At 40.4% G+C, this 21509-nt stretch overlaps 1 protein-coding gene across 1 annotated transcript in view; it reads right to left on the reverse strand.

The window, feature by feature from the left end:
• Positions 1-21509, reverse strand: part of KCTD16 (potassium channel tetramerization domain containing 16) — a 287404-nt gene that overhangs the window by 140020 nt on the left and 125875 nt on the right. The window lies entirely within an intron of this gene.

Genomic DNA, 21509 nt, shown 5'->3' on the forward strand with positions numbered 1-21509 from the left:
GAATAAAAGTAGCACATGCTTTTAGGGTTCTTGAGAGGAGTAAATGAGGTAAGGCACATAATGTACTATGCAGAGAACCTAGTCCTGAGGAAGTGCTCCAGAAGTGGTAGATGATGAAGTGGAACCTAAGTGATGCCAATCCAGGCGGCTCACGCTTCTTCTGTGGATGTGTCAAAGCACTCCTCTGGAACAATTCTCACCTGAAGACCCAGCGGATGGATAAATGGAGATGACCTCTCTTCAGTGCAGAGCACTGTGCTAGCATCACTCTTGCTAACCACCAGGAAACTGGTCTACACTTTTTAAGCACCTCTTTGCCCTGATTCCAGGGGCCCTAAAAAAAGTGAGGGGAAGGAGACTCATCTCAATGCATCTCAGAGAGCAACCTTTGGGCCTTCCACCATCAGAACCCAAGCCTGCCTTTTCAGCTCGTTTTCTATCACTCCTATACCTGAGCCACCAACTTCACTTGAAGTAGATAGTTTTCATCCTATGTTTCCCCGTATGCCTGCATATTCCAATGAAGAAGTCGGGGTTAATGTCATGCTACCCCAACTGCCTTAACTTTACATGGGGAGGTCAGGATTGCTCTCTCTAAGAAGATGGCATTTGAGCAGAGAGCTGAATGATGACGAGAAGGAGCAAGTCTTGCCAAGATTTGGGGGAAGGACATTTCTAGGAAGCAAATTGTTAATGTCTACAAATGTCTAATATGGCATACAAGTAGTTAAAAACTTCATGAGAAAAATCCAGACACCAAATATATAAAAGATATAAACAATGTACATAAAAGAAACTGTAGGGCTTCCCTAGTGGCGTAGTAGTTGAGAGTCTGCCTGCCAATGCAGGGGACACGGGTTCGAGCCCTGGTCTGGGAAGATCCCACATGCCGCGGAGCAGCTGGGCCCATGAGCCACAGCTACTGAGCCTGCGCGTCTGGAGCCTGTGCTCCGCAACAAGAGAGGCCGCGATAGTGAGAGGCCCGCACACCACGATGAAGAGTGGCCCCCGCTTGCCACAACTAGAGAAAGCCCTCGCACAGAAACGAAGACCCAACACAGCCAAAAATAAAAATAAATAAATTAAAAAAAAAAAAACTCCTTTAAAGAAGAAGAGGGGCATTTAGACATTAAAAAAAAAAAAAAAGAAACTGTAAATATTAAGTAAGTGCTGGAAGAGATAGTTCATGCTTCCTACTAATCATGGAATTTCAAATTAAGGCAACTTTGCTGTACTATTTTACAGCTAACGGATTAATAAAACAACAAAAAATTCTTAAAATCATAGCATACTACTGGGAAAATTCTGGTGAAATGGGTATGTTCACACCCCTTGTGACATAAAAAGTGTGTACTACCTGTTTTAGAAAACAACATGAAAATAATTAGAAGCTCTAAATTTTTTTATAGCCTTTGCCCCAATAATTCCACTCTATGACTCTTATCCTGGACAAGTTTGCCTGCAGCAAACAATGCAAAGATGTTCATTATAGCTTTGGTTATAATCACAAATACTTGAAATTGAAATGTCCAAAATTAGACTACCAGTAATTGAATCACGATACATCAATCTATGCAATATTATGTAGTAGTCACTAAGATAGGAATTATGAAGACAATGAAGTAACTTGGGGACATGGTTGTAAACATTATCTGAATAAAGCAAAATGTAAAGGTATATACACAATAATGATTACCATCACATATTAATATGAATACCAACACCCACCCACACAGACTTCTTTCTTGAGTTTCACATAACTTTGAATTCCCCAGATCTCAGTAACTTTCCACAGTTTTCCAAATATAAGGGACATGCATGATTGTGTGTGGGTTTGTGTGTGGGTCAATGTGTGTATCGGGGTAAGCGAGGCAGGTTTCAAAGGGAAGAAGGGAGGATATGAATGAAAGTGGGTTCATAACATGTGAACAAGCACTTTCTTTCTTGTAACTCTTGCAGAACAGTTTGTCTTTTTCATCTAGAAGAAATCATAGAAACAGGCTTACCAAAAACCTGGCAACTTCTTTAATTTAAACAGGTGGGGAATTCCCAGAGCTTTAAATGAATGCCCTGGATGTAACCAGAGCCTAGCAGTGATGACCAGTCAAGCATGGGGGCAGAGGCAAAGAGACTTCTGAAGTATTTTCAGGCTGATAGAAGCAAAAGACGGCATTAGGGGAATCCACAGTGACAGCTTGCTTACTAATTCACAGCATGAAAATGCAGATGCTCTTCTTGGCTTCCAAGTTGCCTCGTTCTTTCACATCATGTCCCAGTCATGGAATAGCAGACTTTGTAGACTGAGGTGCACCTACATGATTTGCTCACGTCCATATTGCTGTTACAGGTGTCAGAGAATGAGGTCAGTGGCTGTGCTAGGACCCTGCTCTGTCAGCATCCCAGCTTCTCCAGCACCAGCAAAAGGGAAGAAGAATTAGAACTTCTCAGAAACAGACTTTGTAGCAGCTCTGCTTTTGCAAGGGCCAGTGCACAAGACAGCCTGTCTTCCCAGATTCTGTCAGTGTGGGGATGCCACATGGTCTCACAGGAAGGTCCTTTCAGCTAGACGGATGGCATTGGACAAGTGGCACCTCCGTTCTGTGCCTCTGCTGGTCCTATTGGAAAACAAGGGCAAACGCTGCCTGACACAGGTACTGAAGCATTTTACCACTGCAGCTTTTACTTAATGATGGATTTTCAGGTTCTTAAAAATCGATGGCTCCCATTTTCTAAGAAACATCTCCATTTTCTCAGCATGACCCTTCATGATCTGGACCCTGTTTGCCTCTCAACATTCATTTCCCACCGCGTCTTCACCCTCTCACTCTGTCATGCACCTACTGTGGTTGATCATATCAAAGAGCCGTTCCGACTTTTGTGTTTATTTATTGGTTTTCTTTCTGAGGAGATTCTTCTCATTCTTCATGACTCAGCCAGATTGCCACTTCTTCCATGGAGCCTTCTCTGGACTCGGCCCTTGTTCCTCACCCTCACATCCAAACCAAAGTCAGTCTCATCATAGAGGGCCAGGCCTGCCTTACTCATTTCTCTAACCTCTAGACCTTTCTTATAGTAGTTTTCCAATAAATGATTATTGGACAAACAAATAAAAGTAATTTTCATATGTAGAGCCCCCCAGGGTCCTCTCAATGGCATCATTCCCCTGCCTTCCACCCATGCTGGCTATAAGCTATTTACTTTCTATAGGTCTGGACCACATTTTTTCAAAGCCTTTAGCAGTATGATGGACACACTAAGGGCTTAATAAAGATTAGTAGTAGTATAATAACTTCTGTTGAATGCGACCTGCTTCATCATGGGAATTAGTTCTGGGGTGAACACTCTGGAGAGTGCAGAAGATTCACAATTGCACAAGACTGGCAAAATGTACGGCATGAGAAGAGTAATTAAGAAGACAGGGGCTTCCCTGGTGGCGCAGTGGTTGAGAGTCTGCCTGCCAATGCGGGGGACGCAGGTTCGAGCCCTGGTCTGGGAAGATCCCACATGCCACGGAGCGACTGGGCCCATGAGCCACAATTGCTGAGCCTGTGTGTCTGGAGCCTGTGCTCCACAACAAGAGAGGCCGCAATGGTGAGAGGCCCGCGCACCGCGATGAAGAGTGGTCCCCACTTGCCGCAACTAGAGAAAGCCCCCGCACAGAAACGAAGACTCAACACAGTCATAAATAAATAAATAAAAGAACGTGAATTTCTTTAAAAAAAAAAAAAAAAAGAAGACAGTTTCCGGAATTGTACTGCCAGATTCCTTTTGTTACATTCCCTTCAGTACCATGTGAAATTGGGTAAGTTATTTGACCTTTCCAAAACTTGGTTTTCTATAAAACAGGGATAATATTAACTTCCATAGCATTCCCATTAAGATTAAATAAAATTAAGGAGGTAAAATGTTTATCAGCATGACACACACTTGGCAAATGAAAGCTATTATTGTTGTTAATGCTGTCACAGGGTAAGTTAATAATAAAATAGTTTTTGCCATAATAATAATATTTAAAATTTTAATGATCTATAATTGTATATATTTAGATTAGGTATCATCACCCATTTGTCATTTAATCATTAAGTCTACTCTAAGGTAGGTTTTCTTTAAAGAGCATTATCACCGCACTTTCTCAGAAAAGGAAACAGAGTCAAGTGATTTGTCAAGGTCACCCAGCTTGAGCCCTGAAACCAAGTGCTGACATGTCTCCTCCACGGGGACACCACCCTAAATGTGGTCCAAGAGTTTGGACTTTGAAGATGGATCAGAGGAAGCTTTAAAGTGACTCTATCACTTCAACTCTGAAAGGGGATTTGTGAATCCAGTCCCATTTTGGATAAACCCTTCATAACCACACTTCAAAGAACAGGAAGTCTGCTGTCTAAACTAGTTTCCTTCAACCCCTAAGGGATTCCTTTTTATGCCAGTGGCTTTCTAGGGCAAATAGATTCTTGTTTTGCGCTGAATTGTATATTTCAGTAAACTGATAAAAAGTGTATAGCTTGAGGTCCCTTCAGCCAAGAGCAGACTGTTGGGTGAAGATAACCCCCCCAAATGTACACTCCCTAAATTGCAGAGTGAAGTCCATATATAATACAAAGGGGAGATGGAGGAATAAGGTGGAGCCAGATGTGGCAGACTGATGGCATTGATGGACCCAATTCTTCACCTCCCTCAAGTCTGGACTCAGCCATGTGACATGCTTGGGCCACTGGGACATGAGCAAACATGATGTGAGCAGAGGCACGAAAATCATGTGCACATTGGGGTGTGTTTCGCTTTTGCTCCTCTGCCTTTGCCAAGAGCGCATCCAGAGGAGACTGTGGGAGGATGAGACACTGAAGCAGAACTGAGTCGCCCCCAGTCATCATCCCAGCCTGAACAATCGGAGACCAGCCAACATCCTGCTGACCCCATAGACACCCAGAGGCTCACAGAAAGAATGCAGCCGAGAAATGCAGAGCCATCAGGTCACCTGCAGCTGCCCACACGCAAACGAGATGAGTGAGCCCAGCCAACACCAGGACAACCACCTAGCCGACCTGCACACTCTTACATGAAATAAAGCCTTATATTTTTAAGCCACTGAGATTTAGAGTAGCTTCTTTTGCAGCATTATTATGGCAATACCTAACCAATACACCAGGGACCAAGTGTAGAACAGAAGAGAAGAAGAAAAGCTGCATCACAGTAGCAAATATCTGTTATTTTTCAAGACTTTTTGAATGGGGAATTCCTAAGTAGACGCTCCTTCGGCACAACTGCCCAGTGATTTCAACACTATGGAATGGTCACTGAAATCTTCTAATATTAATGACATTATCCTGGACGTCCTAAAGTACATAAGGCAATTATTTTAAAAAACTGCACTGGTTAGGAAAAAATTGCAAATAGCATTATAACACATTTACTGACAGGTTTTCCAGTAACATGAGCAAACAGAGATCTGGCCCTTTCTTTGAGGAATGTCAAGCGTTAGTATTTTAGTGTCCTCCACTGCTTGTTGGGCATATTAGTTTATCTCGAAAGGGATTCTCCAATTTCTTACCCAACTATTTAGAATTCTGAGAGATATACACAGGACAGACATTAAGGGTCTTGTGAGTCAATGAGTAGCTTTTAACTTAACTCCCTATTTTCAGTATAGTATTTCAGCATTGCCCTCTGCTGGGTTTGCTGTCTCTGAGTCCAAAGCCTCTCATTTATCTGAAGAACACCCTCCCTGTTCCTAGCAGGGTGAGGAGGGTAGGTTACTTGGCTGCACAAGGTGGGTGATTTATTGGGTGGCCTAACCCTACGCAGGCACCCTACAGGATGCCTCTGTTTCCAGCCCTTTCCCTTTGGATGTCCTTAGCAACCCGGAACCCTCAGTCCCCCTGAGCCTTGCCAGAGTCACAGACTCAGCCTCTTCTTGTCTTTCCCTCCACGTAGCTTCAGCTGCCTCCTCTCCACTATGTCAGTTATCTCTTCTCCATCCACCTTCTAACTTCCAACACGGTGTTGACATTTCTCACCTGGTGCCATCTTCTGGACCATTCTCTTTGTCCTTGTAGTTTTATGCATTTTATTCCTCTCTTGTCATGTTAGGGGTGTTTAATAGGGATCAGAAGGGGGGAAAACCTGTGTATTTAATCTGCTGTCTTTTACCAAAAGGCCTTCTCCTTTATTTGTTTGATATACACGAGCTTCCTCTAAGAATTCAAGCATCTTCTTCTAGTCGTGTTGGTCAGTGGGTCACAATTACATATGCTCTGAGGATAGGAATTATTCTTTAACCCCAAAAGGCATAGAGGAGCTTTCTTACTTGCTTCCTAAATAGAACATAAGGGGCAGGAAAATTTCAGTTTGAAAATAAAAGTTGAATTCAACTACACCAAAGCATTCCTCTTCTTTTTTCCAGTAAGCTCTGGGACTCTCCTACTGCTCCTTAAGGATAGAGAGTACTCCTAGGATGTTGTTAGGATTTTCTCAGACTCTTAATGATATAAAATTCTCAGACGCCTAATGATATGATATCATTATTGGTGAGTGACAGTAACATCGTACCTTCAATTAGAGACCTCAAAGTCTTCAAGCCTGTAAAGAAATGGACAGACCCTCCACTCCTCCCCCTACTTGAAAGGATATATCCCATCTAGGGTACTACATTGTTTGCCAGGTGACAACTCTCGTTCATTCTGCTCCTGGGTGATTATATACTCCCTGCTTTCCAACCTATGCTACAGTCTCCTGTGTGAATTCGATGAAGAGTTGAAGTCTTTTTGCATATTTAAGTAGCAATCGCCACATTATAGAGGGCTGATGAAGACCATCGCATCGAAAGGATACTGCTGTGTGTTACCAAAACAACTAGCCCAGCCATGGTGCTGTTCTCTGTGGTCTGATTACTGTAAAAGTTTGAGGAGCTTTTTTTAGTTTAAAGCAAGAGTAATGACAGGACCGTGCCAGGGTTATAATCAATACCTCAAGCAACTGAAACAGCCCCATGAACTCCATGAGGATTCAATAAACTTTTGGTAACCAATGAAGACTCTCTATGCAATATTCACTGTACAAACAGTGAGTCCTCTCTATGCAGTATCCAAAGCTGAAACCCTTAGATGTGACTCCATGCTTTTGCTTATGTTTTCCTTTCTTCCTAGAATGCCTTTTACTCTTCTTTGCACAGAAAAGTTCTCTGGCTATTTTAATACCTTAGTTAAGTTCCACCTACCAAGGCAAATCCTCTCTAATTTTCCTCACTTTGTATTCCTACAACACTTCATTCATTCCTTTGTTATTGAACTTCCCCTAGTTTACTGCTACATTTTCTGTTCCCGTGTCTGTCTACCCCAGATCACGAGCCAGGGAGCAGAACATGGAAAGGAAGAGCCACAGAGAGGCTAAAAAGTATAGGCTTCTGGATCACACCAGCCCTTGAATGGAATCCAGGTCTGCCTCTTACTGCTTACTTGGGATGTGAGCCTCAATTACCTCATCTGCAAAATAAGGATAATAAGATATATAAGGGGCTGGTTATAAATAAGTGTTACAAAGTATTTTAAGTGTTTAGCACTTTGCCCCAAAATACCATAAGCTAGCATCAGGAAACATTATCTAATATTGTTATTTTGTGCTTAAAAGCAGGGATAATGTGTTAGTCATTTGTGCAGCTACTATAGCATATACAATGCCTGGTGAGTAGAAACTCTAAGTAAATTTTAAATGAATAAATGAAGGGATAAATGAGCAATCCTGTGAGAATCAGAATGTTTTTATAATCCAAGTAAATAAAGTTGTAGGTGTCTTTTTAAAAAGTGATTGAACTATCTGTGTGGATTTTCCATATTATTCTAATAAGCTGAATATCTTACAAATGGTGACTTCATTTTTCACTCTTGATGTTCAGCCTACTTCTGTGGACTTGGTGGATTTAGAATAGAAGCAACTATAGCTTTGCTGGTAGTTTTGAAGCCATGTAGTATAACACATAGGAGAGACACTAAAGCCACTCATGAAAATTTCAACCTCACATCGTTCAATTTCTTTGGACTTCAAATGCCCTCATCTCTAAAATGGAATGACTACGAATTACACCTGGCCCTTCCGAGGGTTGGTAGATTGAACATATGATATATGTGAAAGTATTTTGCCAACTTGTGAGACCTATGCAAATACTTCTGTCTGTGTGTTTGTTTATTTGATTGATTGTTTATTTGTAGAAGCTTATTTCTTGGCACCACCTGAAAATTCCTATCCAACTTCACTAATATCCACATTCCTCCAAATATATCTAACAGATTGATTCAAGGCCACCAACAAAATCTGTTCCTGTTTTTCGTGCGTAAGAGAGCTTTGCGATTTTCCGTAGTAAAACCCAAGAGGGCCAATAAAATGTTTTCATTGATTGCAGTGTCAGGTTTAGATGCTGCAGTGGTTCCAAACAAGAGTCATCTTTTAGCACTCTGTTGTGGATTTGCTTTTTATGGTCCTGGGATCTAGTGGGTAAATATGGCCTCTGCATTAACACTAACCTGAAGAGACAAACCACTCAAGAGGACCATTTCATCTTTATGCTTTTCCAACCCTGGAGCCATAAATCCTATCAGCCTGCAGACAGGAGGCATCCTAAAGATTACAGGGGCACAGAGGTGCTCTTTGAGTGAACCAAGCTAATAAAAATTAAAGTTCAAAGTCACTGGGTAATCTAAGACATTCATTACACTCGCCCTGAGCCAGTTAGGGCTGATCAGCCAAATGGATGTCAGCCTGATGAACAGCCAGGAGAAAGTAAATACCTCTCAGATTCACCTCACCTCCCCCCAGGGTGTCAGCATTGTGGACTGTACACAATATTTCAAGTAAATGTGCCTTGGAAAGCACTGGAGGTCTTAAAAAACTTTTCTGAGTCTCCAGGCTGGAATACAGATGGGTGGCATATTTACAGTTCATTCACTAAAAAACTAGGTGCAGATTAAAATCACTATGGCAACCAATCTGAACTAAGAATGATTGGCATCCATGAATCAGACAATAAGAAATCAGATGCTGGTTAAAAAAAGAAGGAAAGGAAAAAATGGGGGCAACAGCAAAGGTTCTCCCAGACAGAAGACTCAGGAAGATGAAAATTCTTTTCACAATGAAACAAGACAGAATGATCCTAAAAAACAGGCTGGCAAAGCCCACAGTAGGTCTTCAGCTGTCCAGAGTAGCCGGGAATAGCAGGACACACACTTGAGGCTGGATGATGGAGGGCCTTGATGGTCGGGCTGGAGAGTTTAGAGTCTCTCTGTTAGGCTCTTAGGATCCACAATCAGTTTTCACTTTCATCATGGGATGACAGGAAGAAATGGACGTTGCAGCACTTAGTCTGGCAGGAGTGCACACTCCCTGCCTGGGGCAAAGAACAGAAGATTCTCCCCTTCCCTCTTTTCCCCCATCCACACACTCAAATCACCAGTCAGCAAGTCTGCTGGCCCCAGGGGATGGTGCCCCCTGAAAGAAATGGGACATAGATGGATCCTGGAACTATCCTTTCTTCCTCTTCCTGGGCCTCTAAATAAGATGAATGCAGAGATGGTGTGTAATTGCCTGGTGAATTCACAACTGCATCCACACCTTTCCATGAATTATCAAACTTGTCTGAGTGTCACATTAACGTGTGACTTAAATATCACCACTGGCATAACTCTGACAGTGTTAACACAGGCTAAAATATGAGTAGAACTTTGCATTCGTCATTTCTTCCTTCTGCAAATATTTACTGAGCTCTGGGCTAGGTGCTTTGGGGATCAAGAGATAAAAAGCACCATCCTACACTCAATTTTCTCACCTTCTAGGTGGGGAGAGAGAAAAGTAAACTAATTTTTTCAGACAGTGCTATCCTGATAAAGTGTGAAACTAATTTTTTGTAGAGTTAATCCACCAATATTAAACAGCACATGCCCTGTGACCCTGAAATCTCACTGTTTGGGAGGTATCCTGAAGACATACTTGCAGAAGTTCACTAGGGATCTTCACTTCAGTGTTTGTAAAGACAAGAAGCGGCAAACAATCAAAGTGCTCATAACTGGGAGCCTGGGTAATTATAATTTATAAAACATCCATGAAAGAGAATTACTCGGCAGCTGTTTAAAAGAATGAGGCAGGCCTGCATGCATTCATAGAAATATATCCAAAACAGAGTAAATAAAAAGCAGAGTGAAAAAGATTGCCTAAAATATGGTCTTTTATGTGATTTCTTTAAAATCCATGTTTATGTTTAGTTTCATGTGCATCCGTAATATGCAAAATTTATGTTTTGGGGAAAGAAGCCCAAGAAACTGTTAACTGATTATCTGTAGAAAGAGGGATTGAGGTATGTATAAAAAACACCAAAAAAATTATTTCAAAATACAGTGTGGCAACTGTACACAGCTCTATAGTGGATACCATGAAAACACAAGAAAGGGTTCTTGAATTCTAATGGGGAAGAGACAGGGACACCCAATAAAGCTATCTGAAAAAGGTAAAAGTGGGAGAGAGGGCCAGCGTTATGCTCGGAGGAGCAGGCAGAAAGGCACAAAGGTATTCTAGAAGAGGATCTTTGGAGAACCACTGAACTTTCAAAGCAAGTGGGTGTATACCTCTCAGAGCAAGGAGAAAGGCTCAATTGGAAACAATTCCCAAATTCCATAAATCACTAGAACATGTGCTCTTAGGGTCAGGTCACCAGTGTTAAACAGTTTTCGAAACCATGACATGCTTCTGTCAGAGGAAACACTATCACACACAGACCCAAAGGCCAAAACTGCCGCCAAGCTTCCTGCTCTAAATAGTTTCGCTTCCATAAATAAGCTCAAAATGGATGGTTTAATTCCCTCTTCCCTCAAAACTCCTAAACTTCCTCAAAAGTTCCTGTGAACTCCTAAATGATACTGAATTTAAACATACCCTAAACACTTCAAAAATGTCAGGGCTGACCATAACAATATATTGATACCATGGGAACAGGAAAGCTTTTGATTCTAAGTACAATTTATCTATTTTATAGAATCTATTACTGAGGTTAAAGATTCTTTGAAAATTTTTTATTGGAGTATAGTTGATTTACAATGTTGTGTTAAGTTTCTGCTGTACAGCACAGTGAATCAGTTACACATCTACATATATCCACCCTTTTTAAGATTCTTTTCCCATATAGGCCATTGCAGAGTATTGAGTAGAGTTCCCTGTGCTACACAGTAGGTCCTTATTAGTTATCTATTTTATATACAGTAGTGTGTATATGTCAATCCCAATCTCCAATTTCTCCTTCCCCCGCTTCCCTGGTAACCGTAAGTTTGTTTTTTACATCTGTGACTCTCTGTTTTGTAAATAAGTTCGTTTGTACCACTTTTCAAAGTTAAAGATTTAAAAAAATATTTTATTAAAGCCTGTTTTCTGAAATTCTTTCTTGGGATAATGTATTTTCCAAAAGATAACGAGTTAGGCCCTGGAGGCAGATGAAGAGAACTGGATTTTTTTCTTTCTTCTTTTGAGTGAATCTAAACTGATTTTCAAACCAGGTAAAAGTCTGGCTTAGAAACATCTATAGAAATCTCCTAGCCATCATCTACGGTCAAGAAAAGAACAGTGGAGGTACTGAAGTTAGGCAGCACAATTAGTTATAAGGTCCAATTTCATCTGTGACACAAGTGTTTCCATTTCAATTTTAATATGTCGAGTCATATATATTGAGTGGAGTTTCATAAGCTAGGTGGTAAAATATCTCAACTCATCACAAATTAGTACACTTGACAGAAAAGACAATAAGCATTCAAAAAACTTAGATGTATTTGCTCTTCTATTGGATAATTATTTTCTATTTTTCTCCTGCCAGTCTCTGACACCCATAATCTCTGATCACATTGACATTCTATATTTATTTACTGTTACTCTCTCAAAGTTGATTACTTTATAGACTTTATCATCATAGATGTGGGCATCCATCTTAGACAGGATGTGTTTGAAGGAAGGTATCCCATGGTAACTGATGGGATAAAATAGTCACATATTTATACCACTTGGTGTCTTTCTTTTAACAACTGCAAAACATTTTATAAAACAGAATTGACTTTATGGATGGCCTTAGGTCTATGACAGAACTGGACATTTAACCATATCATTAAAATAACCATATTAAAAACCAATTTTGTTGAGTCTCTTATTATTGTCATTAAATACCATTCTGAAAGGTCTGTCTATAAAAATGAAATGGAATACACATAAAATCATTTGTATATTGTGGAGCCTCTACACAAATTCTTTTGTTATCGAACAAGCATTTATTGAATGCCTACTGTGTGCCAAGCCTTGTTCTAGACATTGGAGCTGTGACAATGAACAAGTCATAGTTCCTAAGTTCATGGTCTTTACAGCAGAGGGGAGAGGGGAAACAGGCAAGTCAAGAGGCAGCTATGACACAGTGTGCCGAGGGTTTTCATAGGGAAGGTATTTGGTACTCTGGAAGCTCCTGGGCAAGGAGCTTCCTCAGGATGTATTGCCCGTGAATGCCTCCTGAAGGCTGGCATGTTCAAGTTGAGACTTGAAGGAGAACAACAAAGAGCTAGGCTGAAAGGGAAGAGAGAATGAGAAAAGAAGGAAGAGAAGAGTGCTCCAGTCAAAGTGAAGAGTTTATTCCAGGGTCCAGAAGTGGGAGAGCAAATGACATGCAATTCAGTGGGCTGTAGCATGGAGTCTAAGATGGGAGGAAGAGGACGTGGGGAAGGAACATGAGGAGATGGAAACAGAGGGCACGAAAGGCCTTTGAATGCTGTTGAAGGGCTTAGACCATATCCTGAGGGCAATGAGGAGTCAGTGCCGAACCTAGATCTCCCACTGCACACAGGGAGGTTCACCTGGGACCAAAGAGGCTAGAGGAGTCCACCAGAAACATCTCAACAGGAGATGGTGGAAGTCTGGACCACTGTAATGGGAGGGGTGAAAAGAACTGTGTGTGTGTGAGTGTCTGTGTGTGTGGGTGTGTGTGCACGCGCGTGCAAATCTAATATAATCGCCATCATTTTTCACCCAAGTAGTCAAAGGGAAGCAATCTGGTCTATAAATGCTGCAAATACACCCATGGATAGCACACAAAAGCAGTCTTTTGGGCGAGTGCATTGACAGTCCAATTAACTGGTCACTGCTGGGAAATGCAATCACTGGATAGCTTCATAGGTGGAAATTAAACAAACACACTGACTCTCAGGCTGCTCAAGGAATACCAGCTGGAGTCTGGGGTCCTATTTAGTTACACAGTGGCAAATGTAGGAGACAGAGGGCAGTTGAGAAAGAAGATAGTCCTGTCTCATGGGACCACTTCTGTATAAAGCATTCCCAAACTTCAACCCATGGGAAGAGACTGACTTTGGAAGCAGGTAAGAAACAAAAGTCACACAGAACTTGTTTATCACTAATGTGGAGAAGCAAATTAGAGCATTAACCTAATATCGTGAATCCCTAAACACAGCACTTTCGTTTCAACAGTGTTGAGGCCTTACATACTATTTTACACGAGGACATAATTATAAACTGTGAGTGAAGCATCCCTACAACTTGCAGTTGCAGGTGTAACTCCTATAGGATCTATTAGCAGGTACAGGATAGATTGAAGGACTGTGCTGTAGGTAAAAGAATAAATGTCTGGTTACTAAAAGCTTTGTGTGGAGTGTGAGGTCTAGAGATAGATGACAATTCTCATTGTTCTAAACTCTATTCAGGAGAAAATAAAATTTATTAGTAACAGAAAGTAAAGAATAAGGCAAAATGCAGACATGCTGAGGCTCTGTCTGCCCCGGTCATCTGGGAGACAAGGAATAAAGAGGTTTTTAGTTACTTAAAAAAACAGGCAAAATGGTAGTCATACAAAGCCCAAAGAAGAAACTAAATGGACATAAACTCAGAAACCAAAGAAGAAGTAATCATGATGTGAAAATCCGACCAACATGGCTGCTTTGCCCACAACAGAGCCTGAGAAAAAGGTGACAGAAAGGTTCTTGGTCACCACAGTGACTATGGTAGATGATAATCAGTTTTATGGTTGAGACACAATTTACCACACTGACCCATAGCCTGGACCAGTGGTTCTCAAAGTAGGGTCCCAGAAAAGTGATCAAAGTACTCCAAAATGTGAACCCTTTCTTCATTTCATCAGCAAATGGCACATTCCTCCAAATACTTTTGTTTTTACGTATAACTAAAGAATAACCTACTAATAATCTACTGTGGGAAATAATTAGGGATTAATAAAATTAACCCACGATTAGTATTTAGGGGCTGGAGGTTACAAATTACATTGCAAATTGCAAAGCCCCTGTTCTGCACATGTACCTACAGAGAGCTGGAATTGCCACAACTTTAAAGTGAAACACTGCACTGTCAGTATGCTAAAATATTTACTGAGTGCTTACTATGTGCCAACTACAGTGCTTAGCTTGGTGATATAATAGTAAGCAAGAATGGCATAGTCTCTGCCTTCATAGAGTATATGATCTATTGGGAGAGTACATCAGTGTTATCTAAGTTGATCATGACAGGTTCTGGCCATAGATGTGTCATGTTCGGTAGTCCTGAGCCATCAGTGGAATGCAGGACAGTGATTCCTAAAACTGTCTGACCATCAGAATCCATGGGCCCCTTTATAAACATTCAAATTCAGGGGCCCTGCCATAAACCTACTACATCTGAATCTCTTGGCAGAGGTTCTGGGAATAACTATATTTAATGAACTACTCAGGTACTTATCAATATTAAATTTTGAGAAGCACTGGGAGAAAACTCACCATGGTTAGAGAAAATATATGAGTATTTTCAATCCCTAAGTGTTTCTAACAATAATGTTTTGCTCACCAGTCTCTCAACTCCCCTCATGATGCTGATGCAAGACTGCTCTGATACCAAACTTAGTTCTCTAGTCATGCTAAAATAGACACAGAGCCCTAATTTCTGCTTTTGTTGCTTATGCTTTTTGTGTCATACCCATATTCTAAAAGTTTTATAGTTTCAGGTCTTAAGCCTCTAATCTGTGTGAGTTAATTTTTGTGAATGATGTAAGATAAGGACCCAACTTCATTCTTTTGCATGTGGATATCCAATTTTCTTGACACTACTAAGTGAAGAAATTATACTTTCTCCACTGTGTATTCCAGGCACCCTTGTTGAACATTAACTGATTGAATATGCATGGTTTACTTCTGGGCTCTCTATTCTGTTCCATTGGTCTATATTTCTGTTCTTATACCAGTTCAATACTGTTTTAATTACTTCAGCTTTGTAACATAGTTTGAAATCAGGAAGTGTAATGTCTCCAAGCTATGTTCTTGCTCAAGATTGCTTTGGCTATTTGGGGTCTTTTGTGGTTCCATATGATCTTTAGGAACTTTAGTTTTTTTCTATTTCTGTAAAAAATTGGCACTGGGATTTTTGATAAGAAATGCATTGAATCTGTAGCTTGTTTTGGGGTAGTAGAAACATTTTAACAGTATTGTCTTCCAATCCATGAACATGGGATGTCTTTCCATTTCTTTGTCTTATTTTTTTATCAATGTTTTATAATTTTCAGTATACAAGTATTTCATCACTTTGTTAAGTTTATTCCTAAGTATTTTATTCTTTTTGATGCTATTCTAAATGAGATTGTTTCCTTAATTTCCTTTTTGAATAGTTCATTGTTAATATGCAAAAACACATCTGATTTCTGTATCCTTAAATTTATTTAATTCATTTATTAGTTCTAACAGTTTTTTTGTTAAGTCTTTAGGGTTTTCTGCATATGATACTGTTGGGGAAACTGGATATCCACAAGTGAAAGAAAAAAAATTGTTCCCTTACCTTACACCACACACAAAACTCAACTTAATTATATTAAAGGCTTAAATATAGAATCTGAAAGTGTAAAATTTCTAGAAGAAAAGGGGAAAAATTCATGAATTTTGTCTTGGCAATGATTCCTTGGATATGACACTGAAAACACAGGCAACTAAAACAAAAATAGACATGGGACTACATCAAGCTAAAAAGCTTCTGCACAGCACAAGAAACAACACAGTGAAAAGGTAACCTATAGAATGGGAAAAAAATATTTCCAAACCATGTATTTGATAAAGGGTCAACACCCAAACATATACTAAACTCCTATAACTCTAGCAACAAAATAAAACAAAAACAAATAATATGATTTAAACAGTGGACAGGGCTTCCCAGGTGGCGCAGTGGTTGAGAATCTGCCTGCCGATGCAGGGTACACGGGTTCGAGCCCTGGTCTGGGAGGATCCCACATGCCGCGGAGCAACTAAGCCGGTGAGCCACAACTGCTGAGCTTGCGCATCTGGAGCCTGTGCTCCGCAACGAGAGGCTGCGATAGTGAGAGGCCTGCGCACCGCGATGAAGAGTGGCCCCCACTTGCCGCAACTGGAGAAAGCCCTCGCGCAGAGACGAAGACCCAACACAGCCAAAAAATAAATAAATAAATAAAGTGAAATTCTTTAAAAAAAAGTAAAAAAAAAAAAAAAAAAAATTTACTAAAAAGTGGACAAAGGACTTGAATAGACATTTCCTAAAGAAGGCATACAAATGGCCAATAGGCAAATGAAAAGATGTTCCACATTGCTAATCATCAGGAAAATGCAAATCAAAACTACAATGAGATATCTCCTCACACCTATCTGAATGGCTGTTATCAAAAACAAAACAATTAACAGGTATTGTCAAGGATGTGGAGAAAAGGGAACTTTTGTGCATTGTTGGTGGGAATGTAAATTCGTGCAGCTACTGTGGAAAGCAGTAAGGAGGTTCCTCAAAATATTTTAAAAAATAACTGCCGGGCTTCCCTGGTGGCGCAGTGGTTGAGAGTCTGCCTGTCAATGCAGGGGACATGGGTTCGAGCCCTGGTCCGGGAAGATCCCACATGCCGCAGAGCAACTAGGCCCGTGAGCCACAACTACTGAGCCTGCACGTCTGCAGCTTGTGCTCCGCAACAAGAGAGGCCGCGATAGTGAGAGGCCCGCGCACTGTGATGAAGAGTGGCCCCCACTTGCCGCAAGTAGAGAAAGCCGTCGCACAGAAACGAAGACCCAACACAGCCAAAAATAAATTAATTAATTAATTAATTAAAAAAAAAATAACTGCCATATGGTCCAGAAATCCCCTTTTTGGGTATTTATTCAAAAGAATTGAAATCAGGATCTCAAAGAGATACCTGCCCTCTCATATTCACTGCAGTGTCATTCACAGTAGCCAAGATATGGAAACAATCTCAATATCTATCAATGAATGAATGGATAAAGAAACTGTATATACATACAACAAAATATTATTTGGCCTTAAGACGGAAACCCTGTGACATCATGGATAAACCTGGAGGACACTATGCTAAGTGAAATAAACCAGTCCCAAAAGGACAAACACTGCAGGATTCTACTTATATGAGGTATCTAAAATAGTCAAACTATATATAGAGAGAGTAGAATGGTGGTTGCCAGGGACTGGGGGCCGAGGGAAATGCAGAGTTGTTGTTCACGGGTATATAGTTTCAGTTACACAAGATGAATAAGTTCTAGAGATCAGCTGTACAACATCGTGCCTGTAGTTAACAATATTGCATTATGCATTTAAAATTTGTTAAGAGGATTGATCTCCCGTAGTGTTCTTACCAGAATAAATAAAAATAAACATCTTTTAATAACAAAAATGAAAACAAAATAAAAGTAGGACAAGGAGTGCTTTGCCCAGAGAACTAGTTCAGACACCTCCTTTCTGTCTATTGCCAAGCTAGTTTTATGGCTCAGCTTCCTATAAATGGGCTACAAAGAATATAACTGACAAGGACCTGATTATTTCTGAGGAGTAAAGATACTTCATTCATTTAGTTAATAAATGCTATTGAGTGGGTTGTGAGCTAGCACTGTGCTAGGCTTTGGATTTAAATTATAAGCAAAATCAGACATCATCCTTGCTCTCACACTGGAAAGACAACCATATGAATAAATGTATAATTACACACTAACATAAGTCCTAGCTATAAAAGGAATACAATTTTAGGAGCACAATTCTTGGAGGCTATATTTAAAAAAGAAGCTTTACTAGACTGTGGGGTCAGAGAAGTCCTACCTGATTAATTTATTCTTAAACTGAAACCAGAAGGATGAGCAAAAAGCAAGTGGTTAAAGGAGAAAAGTCGGGAAAGTAATCCAGATAGAGAAGAGTGCTGAGTACAAAGGCTCAGGAATAGGACAGAAAAGGATCCTCTGATGTACCAAAAGAAGATGAGACAGACCTGAAAGACTGGGCCAAAACTCCTAAGTGAAATACATTAGTCATTTCAGATCCATTGTTCAGATATAGTCTCTAAAAATAGGAACCTATGGCTAGGGGTCTATAAATAAGCCTATTCATAAAGCCTTCATGTTTGTTACCATCATTATCATCATCGTTGTCACCATCATCATCATCATTAACAATTTTTGAGCACTTGCTATAGGCCGTACGCTCTGCTAAGCAGTATCTATAGCTTATCTCATTTAATCTTCACAACGACCCATGAGGTAAGGGCTGCTGTTATCCTCATTTCATGTGTAAGGTACATTGAAGTTAAGTGATTTGCCCACATCCACATAACTACTAAGCAATACATCTAAGATTTTAACAGAGTTGCTCTGATTCCCAAGTCCATGTTTTATAGTATGTGTGGTGGCCATGAAAATGTACCTCATAGAACTTCAAACACAGGGAGCAAAATTGACCAAGGGTCTCAGCTGCCACACTCTGAAATCCATCACTGTGCACTACAGACTGAAGGCTTGTGTACCCCCCAAATTCATATTTTGAGACCTAATCCCCAGTATGATGGTATATGGAGTGGGACCTTTGGGAGGTAATTAGGTCATGAGGGTGGCGCTCTCATGAATAGGATTAGTGCCCTTATAAGAGAGACCCTGGAGAGCTCTCTCACTTCTTCTACCAGGTGAGGACACAGCAAGAAGATGGCCATCTATGGACCAGGAAGTGGGTCCTCACCAAACACCAAATCTGTCAGCACCTTGATCATGGACTTGCCAGCCTCCAGAACTGTGATAAACAAATAGCCATCTAGGCTATGGTAATTTGTTAGAGCAGCCCGAACAGACTAAGGTTTTGTGTTTGTGCACTGAGTCAACACTTTCATAGGCTGTCCCCAGCCCAGGACTGACAGCAGCAGGCATATTAGGGCAGGCCAATTTCTAGGGGATATGGGGCTTTAGCTCGAGGACTCCCTGACAGCCTTGCAAAACCTAGGACACGTCTAACCTACTCTTTCTTCCTCTAATTGTTCTCCCAGCCTTTTCCAGCCTCCTCGCCGTTTCCTTTCTGGGGGAAGTTTCCCTAATGAAATTCCTGTACATTCTTGCCTTTTCTGGCATCTGTTACTTGGAGGACCCTGACTAAGATGGTATTCAATAAAACATTTATACAACCAAAAAAGGCTACTAGAAAGCAAAAGGTCTCAAGGCTTTTCAGCACTCCAACTGGTCCACCATGACAGTTGGTTAGAGCACAGCACAAAGGTTACAGATTTTAATCCACTTATTTTCAATCTATTGTGTACTATCAATCTCAGTCTCTCTGGGACAGTCTTAGTTTGCACCTGTTGCTGACATAATAGTCCCTTCCTTTCCATCTCAAAATGTTATCCAATGAAATGATGATGTCTGGGATTCACTTCAAAATAATAGTAGAGGTGGGAGAAGTTGATGGGATGTGAATGAGGCAGGATTGGCCAATGGGTTGATGGTGTTGGAGCTTGCTGACGGGTTCAGAGGAATTTATTATATTATTCTGTTTACTTTTATGTAGGTTCAGAATTCTCCATAATTAAATGATATGGGGGAGAACTATTCTGCTTCATATAATACATTATATCATCACCCTACCTCTAACCCAGGCCAGCTACCAATCTGCTCCTCTGGTCACAAAGAAGACTCAAGAACACATGCAAGATTCAGTGCAAACCCATTCCCATTCTTGGAAACTCAGGAGTTCAGAAGGTTTTTAAACATTTTCATGTCTTTTTGTTGTTGCTGCAAGTGATAGAAATCCAACTCACAATGGCTTAAGCAAAAAATAGAACAGTTTGGCTGCATAATGTTAAAAAAAAATAGTAGGTAACTTTAGGCTTGGGTGGATTCAGGGACTTAAATTCTGTCACCAGGAATTGGTCTCATGCCCCCCCCCCTTTTTTCCTATGATGGTAGACTTGCCTTTCATGGTGGCAAGATGAGTGTCAGTTTCTCCAAGTTGATGCCCCATGTCCTCAGTACACATCTTTCTCAATTGCTCTAGAAATCCCAGGATGAGCTCTGATTGGACCAACTTATATCACACACCATCTTTAAGCCAATCACAATTCCTAGGAGAATGGAATATGCTGATTAGTCAGTCCTGGGTTGACTGTCCAACTATGGATGTTGACGGTTGTTCCCACATAGACTAAGGGAAATGATTATTCCACATCAGGATGCACTACCAGAAAAGAGAAGTGGATGCTGGGCAGGAGACAGAACAGGTGTCCACCAAGTACCTTCTCTTCTGCCTAAGTATCAACTGCTTAATCATCATGAAAGTGAGTAGCAGACTTTTTTTCTTAGCTAAGGAAGCATGACTTTAAGTTTACTCAAAAACTCAGGCTAATAAAAAATTCTACTTACAGAATTATTCTTATCCCTTGAGATTCATTATAAGTGATACAATTGCACAAGATTTATATTGCTCTTGCTCTTCCTCCTTCTTTATCAGCAAAGACTTTGTATTGATTTACCTGTATTTTTAAAAAATAAAATGAGATTGGATTTTTACCCCACTAATCAGGTACAATACGCAGCTAATTGTGTAGCAAGGACAGAGATAAGAGCAGAATAGAGGGGAGGTTTTTCCATACATGTATTATTCTTTTTTCCTCTGAGAAGACATGCTTGAAACTGAACTTTAAACACTTCAGCAATGGTGAAACAAATTAATGATGGCTCAGACACAGAGGTGTTGCATGTTATTCATGATCTTGAAATTAGTAATGTCAACACTGAGCCATTATTACCACATGTTGCCAACAGAGTAATTAACACATCTTATCTAATCGAAAAAGGCCATCAAATCAAACTAAGAAGTAATTAAGTTACATCACTACACAGCTGAGGCAGAAAGATGCAGGTAGCTCACCTAGGCAGTTCTGAATAGCTAAGCATGGTGACTTCTTATTTACTGTCTAGTTTACCATTGCTAAGTCACTTCACTGTGTCGTGCCTCAATTTCTATGTATCATGAGGAGATTAGAACAAAGTCATTACCAACCTCTAGTGTTCATATGAATTACTTAGGGAGCTTCTGAAAAATCTATTCTTCCCTGGTCTCCCTTGAAGACATTAATTCACACGGTCTAGAGTGGAGACCTGGAATATATACAGTCTTACCCCCAGGTGATTTTAAAGTTGGTGATCTACAACTCACATTTTGAGGAATTCTAGAAAAAAAAATTTTCAGAA

This window comes from Balaenoptera physalus (assembly GCF_965194825.1).
Source record: "Balaenoptera physalus genome assembly, chromosome: 3".
Lineage (NCBI taxonomy): Eukaryota > Metazoa > Chordata > Mammalia > Artiodactyla > Balaenopteridae > Balaenoptera > Balaenoptera physalus.